The sequence below is a fragment of the Mesocricetus auratus genome, unplaced genomic scaffold, assembly GCF_017639785.1.
Source record: "Mesocricetus auratus isolate SY011 unplaced genomic scaffold, BCM_Maur_2.0 Super-Scaffold_100021, whole genome shotgun sequence".
Lineage (NCBI taxonomy): Eukaryota > Metazoa > Chordata > Mammalia > Rodentia > Cricetidae > Mesocricetus > Mesocricetus auratus.
In genome coordinates, this window is record NW_024429202.1 from 10,797,003 (window position 1) to 10,817,468 (window position 20,466).

Below are 20,466 nucleotides of genomic sequence, written 5' to 3' on the forward strand. Positions count from 1 at the left end.
TTGCTCTGTAGGTTTGGCACTAGCATCTTGCTTCTGCACAGCCTGTACGTTTGGCATCTGTTTTCTGTACTGTCTTACTATATTCTTACTACCACTAAGAGCTTGTCTATAATTCCTAGCTGATACAGGAGGAATTTTAATCTGCGTATTCCATTGCTGGAGTAGATCACGACCCCAGAGGTTTATAGCAATATCTGCAACGTATGGCTTTAACCTTCCTCTCTGTCCTTCTGGCCCAATAAAGTCAATCCATCTAACGCTCTGTTTAACTTCAGATAGGGTTCCGATCCCTAAGAATTGAACATTAACCTCTTTTAAAGCCCAGTTTTGTGGCCAGGACTGCTGATTAAGGATAGTGACGTCACTTCCGGTGTCCAGTAATCCGTAAATCACCCTATTATTTACCTTAACCGGAAGTTTGGGTCTATGATATTGTATAGAAGTTTGCCAAAATATATGTTTTGTATCTCCTCCTGATGTAATTGATTCATCCTCTGGAGCTAATGTATTATCCAGTGCCGTATTATTTACAATGGGCAGTGGATCTTCTAATTGTCCTGGGAGAGGCTGTCCTCCACTGTCACTGGGAATGACCGGATAATCTTTCTCTTCGGGGCTCCATGGAGCCCGGAAGCCCGTTTCCCTGCTGTAAAAATCTACCTTGTCTGTCTATTGTGGAAAAGCATTCATCAGTCCAATGGCGCCCCTTCCCACACCTCCTGCATAGACCAGGAGGCTTAGGCCTTCTGTTTGATACATTCCTGGTAAAAGCATTATTTCTAGGAATGCGTTGTCTACAGTTCCTACTAAGATGTCCTATTCTACCACAGTTAAAGCATTTTGCATCTTTACGCCTATTTAAATTCTTTGAGATTGCCTTCCCTACCCATGCCTCTATATCATCACAGGTAGGGTATTTGGCATCCTGGTGCCTCCTCAAACCTGTAGAAATAGCTTCACCTACCCAAGCTCCTGTATCCTGACTTTTACATTCCAGGTTCGCTGTATGCAGAACCCATTCCTCCAATGGCGCTGATCTTATTTTTAATGGCCAAATTACCTGCCTGCATTGAGGATTCGCGTTCTCATACGCCAAAGATTCTATAAGAAGACGCCTGGATTCTGGGTTCGCTACCTGTACCTCTACTGCTCTGGATAATCTCTCTAAAAATTCAGTGAACCTTTCTCTTGGGCCCTGTAATACCTTGGTGTAGGGTTGCATTATCTCTCCTGTTTCACAAACCTTATCCAAGGCATTTAAAGCAGCTGTACGGCACAAAGACAACATGTGCTCATCATATGCAGATTGAACCTGCGTGTCAGCGTAAGGACCCTCCCCAAGAATCTTGTCTTGGGGTACTTCATGACCGTTCTGCAATTCCTGAATCTCAATTGCTTTTGCTTCTTGCCTCCACAAAGCTCTCCATTGAATTTGGCAAGAATTTTCGAGTACTGCAGAGGCTAATTGGGCCCAGTCTTTTGGGGTTACTTTATTTACAGTAGCCCATGAGGTTAGGAGCTCTCTGACAAAGGGAGAATGAAGACCATACATGACAATGGCCTCCTTAATATTTTTTAGATCCTTCATCTGTATAGGCTCCCAGTGATAAGCAATGGGACCATTTGATTGTTTTTTCGTTGCTGGTTTTTCTGTTACAGATACCGGAAAAACCATAGGGGAACGCACAGCAACCTTAGGGAAATCATTCCGGCATTTGAGAAGCTTTGGGAAACTCCTGTCCTGACCTGTTGCCTGTATTTCTGATTCTGAAGTATCAGATTGAGTGTCTTCTAAATCCTGCAGTCTATTCATCATTGTTTCTCTGAGCTCTTGAAGTTCTTGGGACAAATGATTTTCTAAGGATGTCATGGAATCTTTCATTTTTTTACATTCATCATTTACATGTGATTCCAAATTTCTAATATTCTCATCCTTAGCAAGTACCTCAATAGCATGTAAACTGCCTTCTACAAATGATATTCTATCAGTTAGTTTACCATTGCTCTCAGACATGGAACAATTCTTTTCTGCTAGCATTTCAATTTTATGTTCCAGTCTTTGTAATTTGCTAGCGAAATCATCAAACATGGAACCGTGTTTGTCGTTAAATGTTTCCACATTATGTTCCAATTTTTCAATTTTATCTATGGAACACATTTTTCCTGAAAATAATTCAATTTTGTGTTCCGTCTCTTTAAACCTGTTCGTCAGACCTACATTATCATTTTTAATATCCTGAATATTTTCTACCAACCCTTTCTTACTCTCCTGCAATGAATTTTGCATTTCCTGAATCCTTTGTATTAAGATTTCAAAACTATCCTGCGATGACTGTATGACCTGTATAAGTTTATTCCTATTTTTGAGCCATTTCATTAACAAAATTATATTGATTATGAAGCTAATAATCACCATCATGGGTAGGAAGCACCTTTCAGGTAGGTCCTCAACCCTTTCTAAAATCCCATCCATACAAAAACCAAGAAAATTCTTAACATCCTGCATCATAGTATTAGCTGTTGACATTGTATAAAGCAGTTATGTTTGTTACCAATGGAGTAATTCAGGCCGAAATCAACAGGCTGCCAGCGAAAGAGCACGTGGCCGGAGTCAGCTGGCCGCCAGTAAAACAGCACGTGGCCGCGAGAGAAACCTTGGAATACCTAACCTTACCGGCAGGTAGAAGGTGCTGGTTCCTGGCGGCAGGAATCGTGCCTTGCCGAGCGAAGTGGTGAGGAACTTAGCGAAAGGAGAGTCCACGTGTGCCTGGTCAGGCCGAGAGAAGCCCTGGGTCCCGATTCCAATCCCGCTCCGACACCAAACTGTTGGCTTTACGGACGCTGTAACGATACGCGACACACAATTAAGGAAAGTGAAGCTAAGTATTTAATTTAGAAAATTACTCACAAGATACCAAACCCCGAGAAGCCCAGCAGATCTCAGCTAGCGACTGGACCGGAAGCCGAACTCCAGGAAAAGAGAGCGAGACTTCCTGTGCGCTGTCTTTTATGCCTTCCCCCGTAACGCCCCTAGCCATGCCCAAAAGTGGGCCTGGCTAGTGACGTAGTTCCGCCTACGTACGTATACGTCTTTACGTCCAGCCGTATACGTCTTTAGTCCTGCCTAAAGTGGGTGTGGTTAGCGGTGTGGTAAACCGCCCTTTTATTACCTCATCTGTATGCGCCTCTAGTAAGTCACATGTTTAGTGGCGGCATAGACTTAGTAAGTCACATGTTTAATGGCGGCATCAGACTTCCTCCTACACACCTTGTTATCACAGGTTGTACTACTAATTGTAAAATGTTATCACAATTGTAAATTCCCGGAATGTACCATCACCCAGGACTTAACCTCAAATTATAAAAATTCTTTTATATCACCCCTGAACACCCTCCCCCACTGGTGACTTTTGCTTTAAAAAGGACCTACGTCTTCTGTTCAGGGTCACAGTGTCAGAACATGACCTACCATGGCACTAACTATTTAGAAATTCTAGTACCCCACAGTGAGAAAATAAAGTTGCCTCTGCTCATCTAACCTTGGTGGCCTTGTCCTCAATGTTTGTGTGACTCACAGACCCTACAGGAGAGGCACTGCTTGACAGGGATTAGGAAGTGTGGTCTTGTTGGAGGAAGAATGTCGCTGGAGGTGGGCTTGGGTTTGAAATGCTCAAGCCAGGCCCAGTGTTTCTCTCTCCTGTTGCCTGTAGATCCAGATTTAGAACTCTCTGTTACTGCCGTGTTTGTCTGTATGCTGCCAAGTCCCACCATGGCAATAATGACCTAATCCTCTGGACTATAAGTCAGCCCCAAATAAATGTTTTCCTTTATAAGAGTTGCCATGATCACTGGGTGGTGATGACTCACGTCTTTAATCCCAGCAATTGGGAGGCAGAGGCAGGTGGATCTCTGTGAGTCTGAGGTCAGCCTGGACTACAGAGCAAGTTCCAGGACAGACTCCAAAGCTACACAGAGAAACCATGTCTCAAAACAACAGCAAAAAAGAGTTCCCGTAGTCATGTCTCTTCACAGCAAAAGGACACTGGCTAAAACACACACATACACATAACTTTAAAAAAATCTAAAAATAAATATTTTTAAAAGATGAAAATTCAAAAAAAAAGATGAAAATTCTCTTCTAATAAAATCCCTTTTATTATCCAGATCACTAATTGCCCTCTAACTATTGTGTCCCAATTATAGCTCCAACAGATTGCAAGACAAGGGTGAGCAGTTTGTCTGACTTCATGCAGGCTAAGGGTAAGCCCAGGACTCAAGTTAGATACTTTAAGGCTCTTTCTAGCCCAAGGTATATTTAGTTGGAACTCAGAAAAGTTATGCTACACAATATTATAAATGAATGTAAGATGAGCATGGAAGAGACTGTGTATATTCATGTTGTTGGTATAAGTGTCTGCTCTTAGTAACAACAGAATAGCCAAGATCTGCTCTGTCAACTAACATGCCACACCTCATGCCTGTTTGCTACACATCATTTGTGGGTCCCAATATCAGTGTTCCTCATGTGCTGGGGTCTAATCACTAGGAGGTGTTTGGGAGTTTAGGCCACGAGGTCTGTGCTCACAAGAGTGAGACTAATTCCCTCAAGGAACCCAGCTCTAGCCGCTGACTCCCTTCTACCATGGCAGAACTCACAGAAGGTGTCATGTGTGAGACACTGCCCTTTCCTGTTCTTCTAATTTGCTTCTGGCTTCAGTGATGAAGACCATGACCAAAAACAACTTGGGGAGGAAAGGGTTTACATCATCTTACAGCTGGTAGACCATCAACAAGAGAGGAACACGAGGCAGGAACTTAAGACCCATGAGGCATTTTGCTTACTGGCTTGCTCCCCTGGTTTGCTCAGCTGCTTTTCTTCTATAGCCCAGGTCTGCCTGCCTATGGATTGTGTTGCCCGCAGCGGCCCTCCTCCATCACTTATCAGTCAGGAAAGGCCCCCATAGACATGTTCACAGGCCAACCTGATGGAAGCGACTCTTAACTGACATTCCCTCTTACCCGTGTGTCAAACTGGCGAACAAGATTGGCCAGAACAACCAGACCCTGCTTCTGGTAACATTCTGACCTCAGACTTCCTGGAGCTTGGAGAAATAAATCTCTATCTTTCAAACGTATTTGTTAAAGTTTTTGTACAAGTATGTATTGTATACTGAGTGTATGCCTCCCCTTATCCCCCTTTTTATCTCCCCCACTCCTGTTAGTCCCTTTGTCCCACTAGACAATTTCACACCTACTTCTGAGTTACCTATGCACTCACAGCTTTATGTGTTGATATAAAATCTAGAACCACAAGTAAGAGAAAACATGACGTATTTGCTTTTCTCAGACTGGTGTAATTCCCTCAATACAATTATCTCCTATTGAATTCCCTTCTTCCTGTTTCCCCTTCCCACACATAGCTGCCACCTTTTACTGGGTAATCATCCTAGGTCAGGATATGAAGAAATTGAGCCTTAATGAAATCTCCACAGATGGGAGCCGTGCAGACTGCCGTGTTTCAGGAGCACAGCGTGCCGCCACACCGGCCCCTCTTCAGAAGTGTGTGTGTATTGTTGCTCCTGCTACAATGACAACACATGAAAGACAGCAGGGCTCCCTGTCATCACGCTGATGTGCTTACACTCCAGCTGTAGCCTCTGAATGCTTCAGCAGTGCCTTTGGGGGTGAAATCCCCCACCCATATCCAGTTTGCGCGCTCCCCTGCTCGACACGCACGAGTTTCTTTCTCCTTCGCTGGTGCTGCCAAGGCCATCTTGGAATCCTTGGTGTCTGCTGAGCCAAGCTGAGTTTCTATTTTTTATAGATGAATGAATCTGAGATGTTTTGTTATAGCCGTCAGGATGACCAAGATGACTGAATGAGGGACAGTTCCACGACTCTAATTAGGGATCTAACAGGATTAAGTGCAGAGCTGAGGTCAAACTATGTAAATATTACTGAAACACCACATGGTAGTCCATAAATACATATAATGTTTATGTTTCTTTGTTAGAGAAATTAGAGGGCTATGGAATCTGGAAGCCCAACCAATAAAGAATAGACTAGTTTATAAGTAAACACTAACCGAAATCAACCATGTCCTAGGGTCATAGTTCACATTTTGTCAGCAACCAGTCAAGACAATAGGTGAATGACAGGATCCCTGACAGCCAGTTTACCCTTGGGAGCATAGCCTAATTTTACTTTAGTCCCAGAGAAATATACCCTGAAAATAGACGAGTGGGTGAATCAATTCTTCGGCTTCTCTTAATTAATGAGAAAACTTGAATGAAAATGGCACAAAGAACAAAGAGAGAGTTGTGGGGATAAATGTAAAACAAAGAAAGGCGTGGGTAAATTGCTCCGGGTGATTGGTCAAAGAGGGAAAGAAAAGGAAATGACTGCAGGTGTGCGGTAAGGCACAGTCAGCTCCCTCTATTAGCACAAGGAGAAGACCAGACTCCGAAGACAAACGCTTGCCTCGGGCCCAGCAGCTCAAGCATCTTTCCAAAGGTCACAGATGTGAGCACAGGGCTCCACAATCGTCCCGGGGAAGCTTTACAAGCTCACCACAAATGACCTGCATAGAAGAGACAAGAAGTAGGACAGCACCGCACAGTGTCAATTAAGGAAGACCTCAGCGGGGGCCGGCATTGGTCCCAACTCCACTGAACAACCTGAACTGGCAGAGTGGTATCTGCAAGGCTTTGGGAAATTTGAAGGAAAATTAGTGGCGCTCAGAAAGGGAATGGGCATTGCCACCATGAGTATGGTGTACCCTTCTTGCTTGGGAAATTCTTGGATTATAGGGAAGTGAACTGAGAGACTCATTCACACTTAACAGTTAAGTGCAGTAGGCAGAGCACACAATAAAATATGTACGAGTACAAAAACCAGAGGCAGTTGAATCTCCATGAGTTCAAGCCCAGCCTGGTCTACATAGTGAGTTCTAGGACAGTCAGAGCTACATAGTGAGACCGTCTCAAAACAAACAAACAAGAAAACCCAACAAAAAATAAAAAATCCAAAAGCCTAGCTCATAGCTGAGGAGAGAAAAATCTTCACTCTGGGATTGCTATTGAGCAGGACAGGTGGCCGGAAATCCTCTCTGGATATTTCTGTCTCCCTTTCCAAAGTAAAGGATTTGTAGTCTCTCTGGGTGAGAGAGAAACACTTTGAAGCTCAATGGAGCTATTTTTATGTAGGAAATGGATAACATATTACCCCTCACTCTGTCCCTACAATGAGATAAACGACCGTGATGTACAATTATGCATATGTCCATTCCTTTCACTGGGGTAAGAACTTCATGAGCGGAGCAGTGGTGACTGGGGAGAACCCTTGTCACAGGACAAAGGCAGGAACTAACTGTGATGATTCTAATCTCTGCTTCGTCATATCTGCAATGCCAAAAAAGAAGGAGAAGGAGGAGAAGAAGAGGAAGAGGAAGAGGAAAGGCAAAAATCAGATATGGTGGTACATGCTTGCATTCCTGAGGTTTGCTGGCCAACTAGCCTAGCCTACTCAGCAAGCCTCAGACCCAGTCAGAGACCTCTCTAGAAGAAAAGAAAAAAACAAAACAAAACAAACAAACAAAAAAAAACAAACAACAAATCCAGTTGGTCTGTACAGACAACTGAGGAGTTAAGAGTGAGTCTTCCTCGTCCAGAGAACCTGTATTTGGTTCTCAGCACCAACACAGGGTAACTCACAACCATCTATAACTCTGCTCCAGGGGCATCTGGTGCCATCTTCTGTCTTACATAGAGAGAGGGAGAAAGAAGGGAAGGGAAAGGAAAGGAAAGGAAAGGAAAGGAAAGGAAAGGAAAGGAAAGGAAAGGAAAGGAAAGGAAAGGAGGAGAAGCTGCTAGGAAGCAATTCTAAGAAACAGCTGTCTTAGAGGCTCCATCTCAAGACTCACAGGTTGTAGAGGCTCACACCTCCATTTTTCTGGAGTGAACAATGCTAGATATTAAGAAACCACTGTGTGGTTCATTCAGATTGCTTGAGACATTTCTTAATAGTTTGCAATGCCTCAAGAGTCAGTGAAAACATTGCAATGACATGTTCTCTTTATCTGTATTTAATATATGTGGGGCCAAAGGGTACAAATTATTCTCTACAGGGCCAGCCACTTGGCAGAGGGAGAAGAAGGAAAACTGACAAGCCAAAGCCCTGCTTCCAGAATTGAGGATCTGGCCAAGAACAAATAGCTCAGAGCATCCCTACCAATCTTTAAACACAGAGAAGGTAAGCCAAATAAACACCAGCAATAATATTTTTACAAATAGCTTCTTGGGGTTTGCTTTTTTAATCACAAAATCAACAATGAGATTTGCAATTGGCCAAATAAATGTAAAAAACGTACAACTGCCTGTGAAGACCCCAGCTAGAAAGTGTACAGCGTCCTCTTCTCTTTGCCTAAGTATTTTGAAAACCCAGACCAGTGATGAATACAATAGACATTGAAAGGATGAAGAAAGATTTTGTTTTTTCTTTTTTCTTTGAGGCAGGGCATGTGGGTACACACCTTTAATGCCAGCCTTCGGGAGAAATTCAAAGCCAGCCTTCTCCAAATAGCGAGACCCTGCCTCAAAACCAAAACAAGCGAATCAGGGTGCATTCCAATAAAAGTCCCAGAAGGGAAGCAAAGTCTCCATGCAGGATAGAGTTAGAATAGGGTAGACGAGGGAAACTGCTCTTTGACTGGAGGCCACCCTCTGCGGTGGGATGTTAGAACCGGGCTCTTTTAGATGATAATATTTGCCACTTACTCTCTGAGTGGTACCCGGGGTTGATGGAACTCCTAAGATACAGGGAATAAGCAATGCCAGTAATAGGATACAAATGCGAACAACCTAGAAAATAACAGGTCAAATCTCCTGGTTTAGGAATTGTCTTAGCTCTTTGCTCTTTCTTTGGACTTGCTTTCTAAAAATGCAGACATGATGGGTGTTCACTCTCTCTGTCTGACGAGACTGCACAACCCTGGCTACTAGAAGAGACACTAACTAGGAAGACTTAAGAAGTCAGCATGAGAGCTAGCCCCTCCGCAGTCCACCATGCTGCCACTTTCTCTTTGTTTACTGTTGCTCTCTTTTACCCTTCCGTTCTGGTGTATAGTTGCTAGGGAAACAAGAAAGGACAGTGGATACAAGGATGAGGAAGGGATTAGAAAACCCACACAGTGGGTGAAGTTTATTTAGCATATAGGAAGTGAGAAAATATGCTTCAGCAATTACAATGTCAGTTCTCATGTACCTAGTAATCTATAAATAGATATGTTAGGGGCTCAAAACTGTCTCCCCGCTGGGGTTCAGAAGCCTTCAAAGACTGTTGAGTCTGGCTGGGGAGAAATGACTTCACTGGGTATGCTGTGGAACCCGGGCTTCGTTCTTCAGTGATCACTCAGCCAGTATCTGGACCATCCATGCATAGTTCTCTTTCTCCTGGTTCTCCCCTTCCCTCAGGAAATCAAAGGTTATTTTGAAATCTACAAGAGGATTATAGAATTACAACATCAACCTGGTCCAGCCAGTCAGATCACCAAGCTGAAACTGTTATTGTTTAACTAAATATCTTCCCAGGTCCAGAGCATCACCTCTGTCCAAGTTCTGTGCCCCAGAGGGAAGAGGAGCGCGCGCGCGCGCACACACACACACACACACACACACACACACACACACACACACACACGCTGGCAATACCACCACCACCACAATGTCAGGAGGTCCAGAAGAATGGAGGCAGGGCATCACAATGTCTGTCAGGAGATCCAGAAGAGCAGGGACAGGACACCATGGCATCAGGAGATCTGGTCTACCTGGTCAGCGATCTGTTTAGATGGAACCAAGTTTGCTCTCACTTATTCATTCCTTCAGGTCAGCTGACAAATAATTACCAAACACTTAAAGTAAGCCAAATTGTGCCACCATGAACAATGAACATCTTGTATGTTGTTATTTTGTGTGTATAGGTGTTTGCTTGTACATTTGTCTGTGTACAGTGCTCCCAGAGGCCAGAACGTGCATTGGATCCCCCTGGAAATGGAGGTACAGACAGTGGTTAGTGCCTTGTAGGCTTGAACTAGAACTCAGAATAGAACCCTCTGGAAGAGCAGTTAGCGTTGTTAATGACTGAGCAACCTCAACAGCCAAATAGTGATTATTTTCTATGTCTGTGTCATGTTTTTAAGCAAAGCCAAGACCCACAGACAGGTACGGTGCTCCACCACATTGTAAAAATGAGTCATTGCACAGGAATAACGTAGAGAAATGTCACATGATGCAGAGATCAGAATCCAGAGAACTTCCCCAACGGGGCGGTGGGGTGGTGGTGAAATGGGGTGTGGGGTGGGGAGGATCAAGCTGTGAGACAGAGGTCAAATTGAAATGGGCCAAAAGGTAGGTTTGCTTCTGAGCTATAGAAGCAGAAACCGGAGGAAAGAGAAAGAAAATGGAGAGGGCAGAAAGTAGCGAATGTTTCCAGACCTAGAAACCCTTCAAAGCCCATGAAGTCTGACCCCGCTTTCTGCTTATCCTCGGCTTGAGAGTCCGGGGCTCATCTGGGCTCCAGCCCCCCGGCCCACACTCCTGCTCTCTGCCTTGTGGCAGCAGGAAGCTGCACTGCAATGCTATCTCCGCCTGTGTCTTCTTCGCTCACTTTCACTCCCAGCCCCTTTCCCTTCAAGGGTAGATTATCTGCTTTCTGGAAATGACTCACCGTGAAGCACAAATTACCAGTATTGACACAGCAGGTTACCTCTGAGCGGACTGTGCACTTTGCCAGATACACAGCCTCTGTGCAAACAGATGGCGTTGGAGCTCAGTCTGCGGGGGTTCTCAGGAGGAAGAGGGACCGAGTGCTGTTGAGAGGGGGTAGCTGCCCTAGAAATTCCCTGCCTCGACTGCATGTGGGATCCACTCTCCTCTCCCCGTGTTTGGGTCTGTGGTGTTCACTTCACTAAATGCGTGATTTTCTTTTAATCAAGAGAGGGCCTCACTATGTGGCCAGGCTGAACTCAGGCTCTCAAGATTACAGGCAAACACCTTTGTGCCTCGCTGCAAACTTAACCTTTAAAAAAAATTACTACTTTTACCAGGCAGTGGTGGCACACGCCTTTGATCCCAGCACGCGGGAGGCAGAGGCAGGCGGATCTCTGTGAATTTGAGGCCAGCCTGGTCTACAGAGTGAGACCCGGGACAGCCTCCAAAACAATACAGAGAAACCCTGCCTTAGAAAAGAATGAAAATGAGGAGGAGAAGGGGGAGGAGGAAGAGGAGGAGGAGGAGGAGGAGGAGGAGGAGGAGGAGGAGGAGGAGGAGGAGGATTACTCTTTATGTGTATGTGTTTTGCTTGCACATGCGTATATGAACCACTTGAGTGCCTGATGTGCACAGAGCCAGATAAGGCTGTCAGACCTCCCGGAACTGGAGCTACAGACGGCTGTAAACTGCCATGTGGGTGCTGGGAGTCAAACCCGGGTTTCCTGCAAGAGCAGTCGGTGCTCTAAAGCGCTCAGCCACTCCTCCAGCCCCACACTTGAAGAGCTCTGTTGTCCGTCCGCCTTATCTGCCCTTCAAGTGCTCAGAGCAAGGCCTTGGCAACAGGCAACACCCAGAAAATGCTGTTAGTCAACGGTTTAGTGAATTTTATCTGTCTATGGTACCCTGTAGCACAGACTTGATAAATTAAACCTTAGGAGACAAGAAAGCCAGAGATCTGAAAAAGGAATACAATTGTATTTTACATGGTGCTTGCCTTTGCTGTCCAAATTGATTAAATGGAAAGAGTCGAAAGTTAAAAAAAAATTCCCAATTTTCCCTGAAAGGTCAATTTTGTTGACATAGTATTACAAATCCATCCAGGTTTTTAAAGTTATCTCTGTATCTATACATAAAATGTATGTGTTTAACAACAGCAATAAATAAATACCAGCACCAACTTAAAAATAAGGATTTAACATTTTATAGATAATTTGGAAAGCTAAAAACTTATGACCAAACAGCACAGAGAATAAGTATTTGTGGAATCCTCAGCCACAAACAGGACATCTGTGCACAGCCCTTCCTCACTACTGTGCTCGTGAATTCAGAGCAGCATAAGACCAAGTCAGCATCCTCGATTAGAGAGGGAGGGGGCTCACGAACCTCCAATTCTCGCTGAGGAGCTCTGGACAGTTGAAGATATAAGGGTCAGGACAGTCCGTTTTGTTTAAGAGTGTGGCCCCTGGCTGGGCATTGGTGGCACATACCTTTAATCCCAGCACTTGGGAGGCAGAGGCAGGCGGATCTCTGTGAGTTCAAGGCCAGTCAGCCTGGTCTACAGAGTGAGTTCCAGGACAGCCTCCAAAACAATACAGAGAAACCCTGTCTCAAAAACAAAACAAACAAAAAAAAAGTGTGGCCCCACACCTGTACATGGATGATATAACTGAATTTGGTGATATATATATCATAGTACTCAAATATATTAGATAGTACTCAAAGTTGGTAAGGAATGGAGATGTATAGGGGGATCTGAAAGGAGTTGGGGAAATATGGTCAAAATATGCAGTACAATTGTATGAAATTCTCAAGGAATTAATAAAAAATATACTTTAAAAATCCATGACCATCTTGATGGACAATAACATTCATTTCCTTTTACATGGTTAGCTAATGACCTAGCATCTAGATGTTCCAGAAGACCCAATTCTACATTCCCTCTTGCTGGACATCAAAGTTGGTTCCAACTTTTCACTGTGGCTTTTAAAAGCAAGACAAAAGATGTCTTTGTTGCTAAATCTATGTGCTCATTATTTCCTGTCACAAGGGAAAACATTATCACTGTTATTCTGAAATCACCGGCAATATTTACTGAATGTGCCCTGTGCCGGGCACTTTACAAAGCTCCGTTTAATCCTCCCTCGGATCCTATTAGTTACAGACAAGGAGAGTAACTTTAGAGATACTGAGTAATTTGCTGGAAACTACTGTGACTCATGTCTGGTTAAGGTCTTTGATTCCTGCTGTCAAACTGTCTCCTCGTGTTAGAATGTTTTCAGGACTCCAAACCTGTCTCCCCAGGTAAAGCCTCCACTAACGAGAGATTACAGCACCCCCTTGAGCGAGCTATTCCCATGCTTTGTCAGCCTGTTCATGCTTATGTATTTCAGCCCTTTGTGATAGCTTGTTTACCCCATGGCCTTGTGATAGTTTAATTGCCTTACACTGCCAGGGAGTGGGAGACCTTTTGACTCAGTTTATGATTGACCTATGTTCCAGAAAACAGTAGATTCCAGGGCTCAGAGTTCTGAAACAAGGGTTTGGGAGCTGATTTCCTCTCCTTTCCTGGCATGGGATCCTTGTGCACACCAGTAAACTTACCTAAGTCTTAACTCACATATAAATGGCCAAAATAACATTGACCTAACTCTTCTCCCAGATGGTGAACTGAGATGAAAAATTAAGAGGGTTTAGAAAGAACGAATGCTAGGAATGTGAGGTACTCTTATCAATGATCACCCTTCTAAGTATTGCTTTGTTTCTTCTTAGGTAACCCTTGGTTTGGGGGTGGTGAGGGCAGAACCAATGGGCTTTTTTTTTTTAAGTATTTCATGTGTAAAGTAAACATTTTATCTAAATCCATACAGAACAAAGAGCATCAGCTTTTGTTTTTTGTTCTCATACCTGTTGGTGGAAAGGGTTGGAAGGCCTTGTTTTCTTAGACCAGTGACTGAGAGACAGTAGGTTGAACCTGGAGAGGGGGATGAGTCTGTCACTGAATTTCACCAGGTCTCCTCTTGGTAAGTATGAAACCAATGAGCACAACATGCAGATAAAAGGAGGGAGAAGGGAAATCTGCTGTGAATAATCCTTCTGTACACTGTGAATGTGGATTCCTCTCATTGGTTAATAGTAAAGCAAGGCAGAATAAGGCTAGGTGGGAAAGTCACACTGAAAATACAGAGAGGAAGAGGGGCAGAGTCAGAGGGACGCCAGACAGCTGCCAGAGGCACAAGGCGAGCTGGGGAAAAGTTAAAGCCATGAAGCCACATAGCAAAATACAGATTAGTAGAAATCGGTTCATTTAAGTTGTAGGAGCTAGTTAGTAATGAGCCTGAGGCACGGGCCAAATATTTTGTAATTAATATAAGCTTTATGTGATTATTTGGAACTGGGTGGTCAGGACAAAAGAAAAGCCCCTTTACAGAAACTCCTTGCAGCAAATAAGGAGAGTACTAGGGACAATGGCAGACATGCTCTCCCCAAACAAAGGAAGGTTGGAGCTTATCCAGGAACCCATACATATTTATCTAGAGAATATGTGGAGGGGTGGCCCTATTTGTGAGCCTACCCAGTTTAAGATGACAGAGCACATGTTCAGAAGGGAAAGCTAATGGACAGGATCACTTCTGGGCATGCTCAGTTCATACTTGGAGTTTTAATTAATTTTTATTTATGTGTGTGTACCTCCATGTCTGTATTGTATTGTATGGATGAGTGGCCGTAGAGGGCCAGAAGAAGGTCACAGATGCCCTGGAACTGGAGTTACAGGTAATTGTGAGCTATTTGATGCAGGTGTGGGAACTGAACCTGGATCCTCTCCAAGAACAAGTGCCTTAGCTTCTGAGGCCCTCAGTTCATGTTCTAATGAGGCAAATTTACTATGGGTCACCTGGGTCAGATTGACTCAAGAGCCTTGGCTGTTCTCTCTAAGATTGTCCAAAGACCTGTAGATAGAACAAAAAGAAACACTGACTGTGAATGTACACTAGCAGTCTTTCAAAGGGACTGCCGCCTTTCCCTCCAGTAAGTTGCAGGACTATGTCCTTAATGGTGTCTGCCTCAATTAATGCAAAGATATGAGGAAGAATGTGGGATATTTGTACACTGTGTGAAGATTTATTGATGTAATTGGTTTAATAAGGAGTTTAACAGCAAATAGCTAGGCAGGAGGTATAGGTGGGGTTTCCAGGCAAAGAGAGAAGAAGTAGGAGGTGAATCTAGGCAGGAGTTAGATGCACATAGAATGGGAGAGAGGTAAAAGTCACATGGTAGAACACAGATTAATAAAAAATATGGATCAATTTAAGTTATAAGATCTAGTGGGACAAGCCTACCCTAAAGCCAAGCTTTCATTATTAAGAAGTCTCCATGTTGTTATCTGGGAGCTAGTGGCCCAAGGGAAAAAAATCCAACTACAGAGAAATTTGAAAGAGAAGGGTTGAGAATACAATCCTGCAAAGTGTTCAGTCATCAAGTAACAAAAACATCAGCATTTTCAATAAGCAAAAGCTGTCGAGGGAAGTAAAAGGAGAGATAGGAAGAAAACAGAAGTCAGAAAACAATGGACCATGGTATGGAGAGACTAGAATGCTTCCTAAGAAGGAGCAATGAAGTGGCATTCTGAATAAGCCGATGACCCTGATCATACATTTCAGTGCCTGCATCAAGAGGAGGGCACATGGTTGAGAGTATAGCATGATAGCAGAATCAGGCTTGTAAATGTCGCTTTAAAATGAAATGGGTTGGGGTAATGGCTCAGTGGGTAAAAGCACTTGTCACATAAGCAGGAGGACCTGGGTTCACATTCCTAGAAGCTATGTAAAGTCAGTCACACACAGCATGTCTCTGACACTGGGTCTTCTACGGTGAAGGGGAGGCAGAGCCAGGAGAATTCCCAGAAGGTCCTATATGCAACAGGAAGGGGCGGAGAGTGGAGTGGCAGGACAGCACAGGACAGCGTAAAAGGAATGAACAACACTGAGCTTGTCCTCTGCCCTCCATACGTGTGAAGTAACACGTGAGCACTTGAATTCATACACATGAATATATACACTCACATACACAAATGCACATACCATATACACACTATACAAACACACAAGCAAAATAAATCAGTAAATAAAATGAAATCAAGGCATTCGGGCATATAGCTGGAGCTGTGTGGTCATTGAATCTGCAGTTATCAGCAGTATTCTGCATTACATCACTTTGTTCTCTAGCTGGGAAGATTTCTCACCCTCTTTCCAATATTATAAATTACAGAACGGGGCTGGAGAGGTGGTTCTGGGGTTAAGAGCACTGGCTGCTCTTCCAGAGGTCATGAGTTCAATTCCCAGCAACCACATGGTGGCTCACAACCATCCATGGTGAGATCTGGTGCCCTCTTCTGGCCAGCAGGTATACATGCAGATAGAACACTGTATACATAATAAATAAATAAATCTTAAAAAAATAAATAAATATAAATTACAGAACTTTACAGTCTCCCCCCTGTGTTGCTTTTTTTCTTGCCCCACCAGGTCCCACAGACACTTCAGCCCCAAATAAGCACACAAAGACTTACATTAATTATTAAACTGTTGGCCGACAGCTAGGGCTTCTTATTGGCTAGCTCTGTCTTAATTATTAACCAGCAACTGCTAATCTATGTATTTCTACACGACCTTATCTTACCAGAGAACACCTGGCGTGTCCTATCCTCCTGGTCTCCACATGACATCTCTTCCAGTGCCTCTGTCCCCAGCATTCTCCTCGTCTCCTAGCCCCGCCTACCTTCCTGCCTCTGTTGGCCAAACACTGCTTTATTCATCAACCAATAAGAGAGACATATATACAGAAGGACATCCCCCATCACCCCTGAAGGCACCAAAGAACAAATTTTTAATGCCAATCTGCTCTTCGAGCGGATGTGGCAGCCAACACAACCCTCTTAGAGGCAAAGGCTCTGTAGGAGAGAGTCTGTGAATATTACCCACACGTCCAGACTCTTGAGAGAATCTACACAGAGAAGCTTAATTTTAAATTTAATTTCTGCTGGCTAATTAGTCATTCCTAAATGAACCCCCCCCTTCAAAAAAAAAAAAACAGAGGAGTTTAATCTACTGCAGACTTGGAAACAAAGCAGAAGATTAAAGCTAATTCTCAGAAAGAATTCTGAGGGTGGCACAAAGAAAAGTGGATAACTGATATTAAACCGTGACATGTCAGAGGAAAATAAACCTTAATGCTTTCTAAAGGAACTATTCTGTCTCATAATTTCTTAAAGATGTATGTTCCCCCAAAGGATCAGTAGGACACTCCTGGCTTTCTTTCCCCTCTTATACAAGTCGGAGACTTAATGTCATTTCACTGCCAAATCATTCCAACATCACTGCATGGCTTTAAAAAGTCAGAACTTTCGTTTTGATGAACAGTTTGACATCTGGAAGTGCAAGTCGTTCACCCTAATTAACAAAGCTGTTGCTGAGGAAGGGGCTGATCCCAGAGGTAGAGGCTCTGAGGCTCAGTCGCTAATATTCCCACTCTGGCTTGCACAGGCACCTTCCATTCCCTACACGGGAAACTGGGGCTTTGTCCTGCAGCCCATCGTGTCAGATTGGGAAGATTTAATTTAAAACATTTAGACATGATGTTGGGTAATGACGTCTCTAAGTAAATTCAGTTCCTGGAACTAAATAGACCAAAAAAAGTTTTTTTTTAACCGATAGGAAGTTATGCGTCTCATAAGTGGCATTTCGGAAAGAGATTTACTGGAAATGATGGGAGCCTACTTACAGTTGATGAAGTGGATGGTCTCAATTATAGAGGCTGACCTGGGTTTGACAGAGTCACCCTGAGAAGCCCGGCTGGGAAAGCACCCGGAGCGTCTTTGTCAAGCTAGTCATCGTTGCAGGCATGGGGAGGAAAGGCAAAGCCAGCTTGAAGCTGCACTACTCAGAATGTTCTGGAAAGAAGAAACTGGAGTTACTAGCTTGTGCTCAATACCATGACTTCTGACATTGGGGGAGTGGGGACAAGGAAGGAGCTCTGTAACTCAGGGTAAGACACACAGCACTGAGCCTGCCTCACACTGAGACCCTCACACATATGCAGCCCCATGGGGCCACATTTTATAGCAAGGGACAGGAGCAAACTGTGCACACAAGAAGAAGATGTCTCTGTGAGGTGTGGGAGAGGGGCACAAACAGGGAAAGCAGGCAGTGAGTGTGGTCACATTCTTTGTGGCAGCCCTACTGCGTGCAGAAGTGGGAAGAGTCAACCTCCCCCATAAGAGCCATGTAGAGAATGAAGTAGTTCTCTGTGGTGGTGTGGATGAGAAGTCCTCCCACAGACTCATGTTTGAATGCAGTCGGTGTCTCCAGTTGGTGGCACTGTTTGGGGGGTACAGGAGGTGCGGCCTGGGGGAAGGCTCTGAGGTTTTAATGCCTGGCACCTTTCCTGTGCTCTCTCTGTTTCCTGCTTGCAGCTGGGGATGCAGCCCTCAGTCTCTGCTGCACTTGCCTGCAGTCTGCCCCCTTCTTTCCATGTATAGACTCTGATCCTCTGGCACCGTAATCCCTAATAAACATTTTCTCTTGTAAGTTGCCTTGGTCATGGTGTTTCATCACAGCAGTAGAAGATTGCATAATATATTTCCCTTTCTGCCTGTCCTGTAACCCCTACCTATTTGTGTAAAAGAAAAATGCAGACCTCCCCCCCCACCCTCGTGGATTTCCCTTTCAGAGGGATTTCAAAGATATGAGGTTCTGTGATTTCCATTTTAATGGTGAAAAGAGAAGATTGGAAAAACCATAGGAAGAGTTTCACGCATGGATTTAACAAGGGTTGACCGACACCTACTCTTTGCAAGATCTGTGCTTGTAGCAGAGACTTTCAAAGGGACTCAAGAGACATCCCTATCTGACGTATAATCACTTACTTAGGAACTTCATGAAAGAGAGAGCCAGACATGAGCCCACAAATGACTAGAAAGTAAAGTCTACACATCATGAGCGGTCAGAAAAGACAGGAAATTTTTCAAGGAGGTTCAGTGCCCAAGAGAAGGCACTGGGCATCACAGATAATTCAAAGGGAGAGTATGGGAGTGGGGCTAAGAACTGCGAAAGTGGCCTTCCAAGGGATGTGGACCACAAGACTAGAAGACAAAAGGGGGAGCAGAAAGAGCTCCAAAGGGGATTCACAGATGAGATACAGACCTGTTGTAACAAAAAGCAGCACCGGAGTCCAACTGATAGTTGCCACACGTACCCTCATCACAGCGATTTGGTATCTGGTTTGTAAAATTGGGTGTCAGGGGATACCCTCATCCCGAAGAACAAGAGCCATAGAGGCAAACTTGATGCTTCACAAAAGCTGAGTCCCTTCCTCTGACTATATCCTTTAGTCCTGGAACATCCATAAACACTAGGAAGAGAAAGGCTATCCACAGAATTCTTCATTTAGCTTGGTTGGAAGTCAGTATTATAAACTCTCTTTCATAGAATGAATAGCGGCATAAAATGTCACTTGGGGACTGAGGCTACACCTAGGTTGGGAGAGCACTTGCCTAGCATCACAGAGTTCTAGGTTCCATCCCCAGCACTGCATAGACCAAACTTGGTGACACATTATTTGTAATCTTAGCACTCAGGAAGTAGAGGAAGTAAGATCAGAAGTTTGAGATCAACTTGGGCTACAGGAAACCCTATCTCAAAAAAAAAAAACTTAAAAAACAAAAAAACTTAAAAAGAGATCTTCTGAATACCTAGGGGAAGAAACATAGAGTATCTTCTGAGTTTAGTTCTCTTTAGGAAATCACCACTGGGAGCAAGGACAAGTGTTTCATATGATGCTGTGTGGAGGACATTCTTCCTTCCTGAACTTAGAGAGCTTTGCAGATAGGGCATGGAGCTGGTAAAATGGGAATTGGTCATCTCCTTATCCTTCTATTTAGTATAATAACTGTTATCAGCTTTAATAGTGTGTGTGTCGGAGTGCCTATGAGTGAGTGTGTATGTGTCGGTGTGCCTGTGAGTGTGTGTCTGTGAATGTATCTGTGTGTGTGTATGTGTGTGTGTGCTCACAAACACCTGTATATAGGTCAGTTCTTGTCACACTTTGTTTTCAGGCAGAGTCTCTCTGGCTTCTGGTTTCTGTTGCTGTGCCATGTACTCCACAGATAGCCTTTAAGCTCCATGCCATTCTCTGCTCTTCTCTTCCCATCCCACCGTAGGCGTACCCAGGTGCCCAGGTTACAGATTCATGCCACTATGTCTGGCTTTCTGTACCCAGATTTTCCTGTAGACTCCAGAAATCCAGCTCAGGTCACCAGACTGACACAACCAAATGCTTTCCTGGATAAGCCATCCCCCTGGGCAGGTTTTGATGCTATATTGAAAGTGAGTTAAACAACTCCAAACCTTACAACAATTTCCTTCATTCTCAACCACTATTACTCAAAAATGGGGATGTGGTCAAGAGACATTCTTGACTTAACAGTAGGGTTCTCTACCAACCTCATATCTTCAGAAAAAGATCCTAGAGGCCAAAACAAAGGGATAAGATGACAGAAGAAAACCCCACAGTAAGCTGAGTATTTGGATACATACCATTTCAATGTATGAATCAATGTCCTTAGCTCTTGTGTCTTACAAACATCTGTGGGACAAGAACTAATTTCTGTGGACTGATAAGATGGCAAAGGCATTTGTCACCAAGA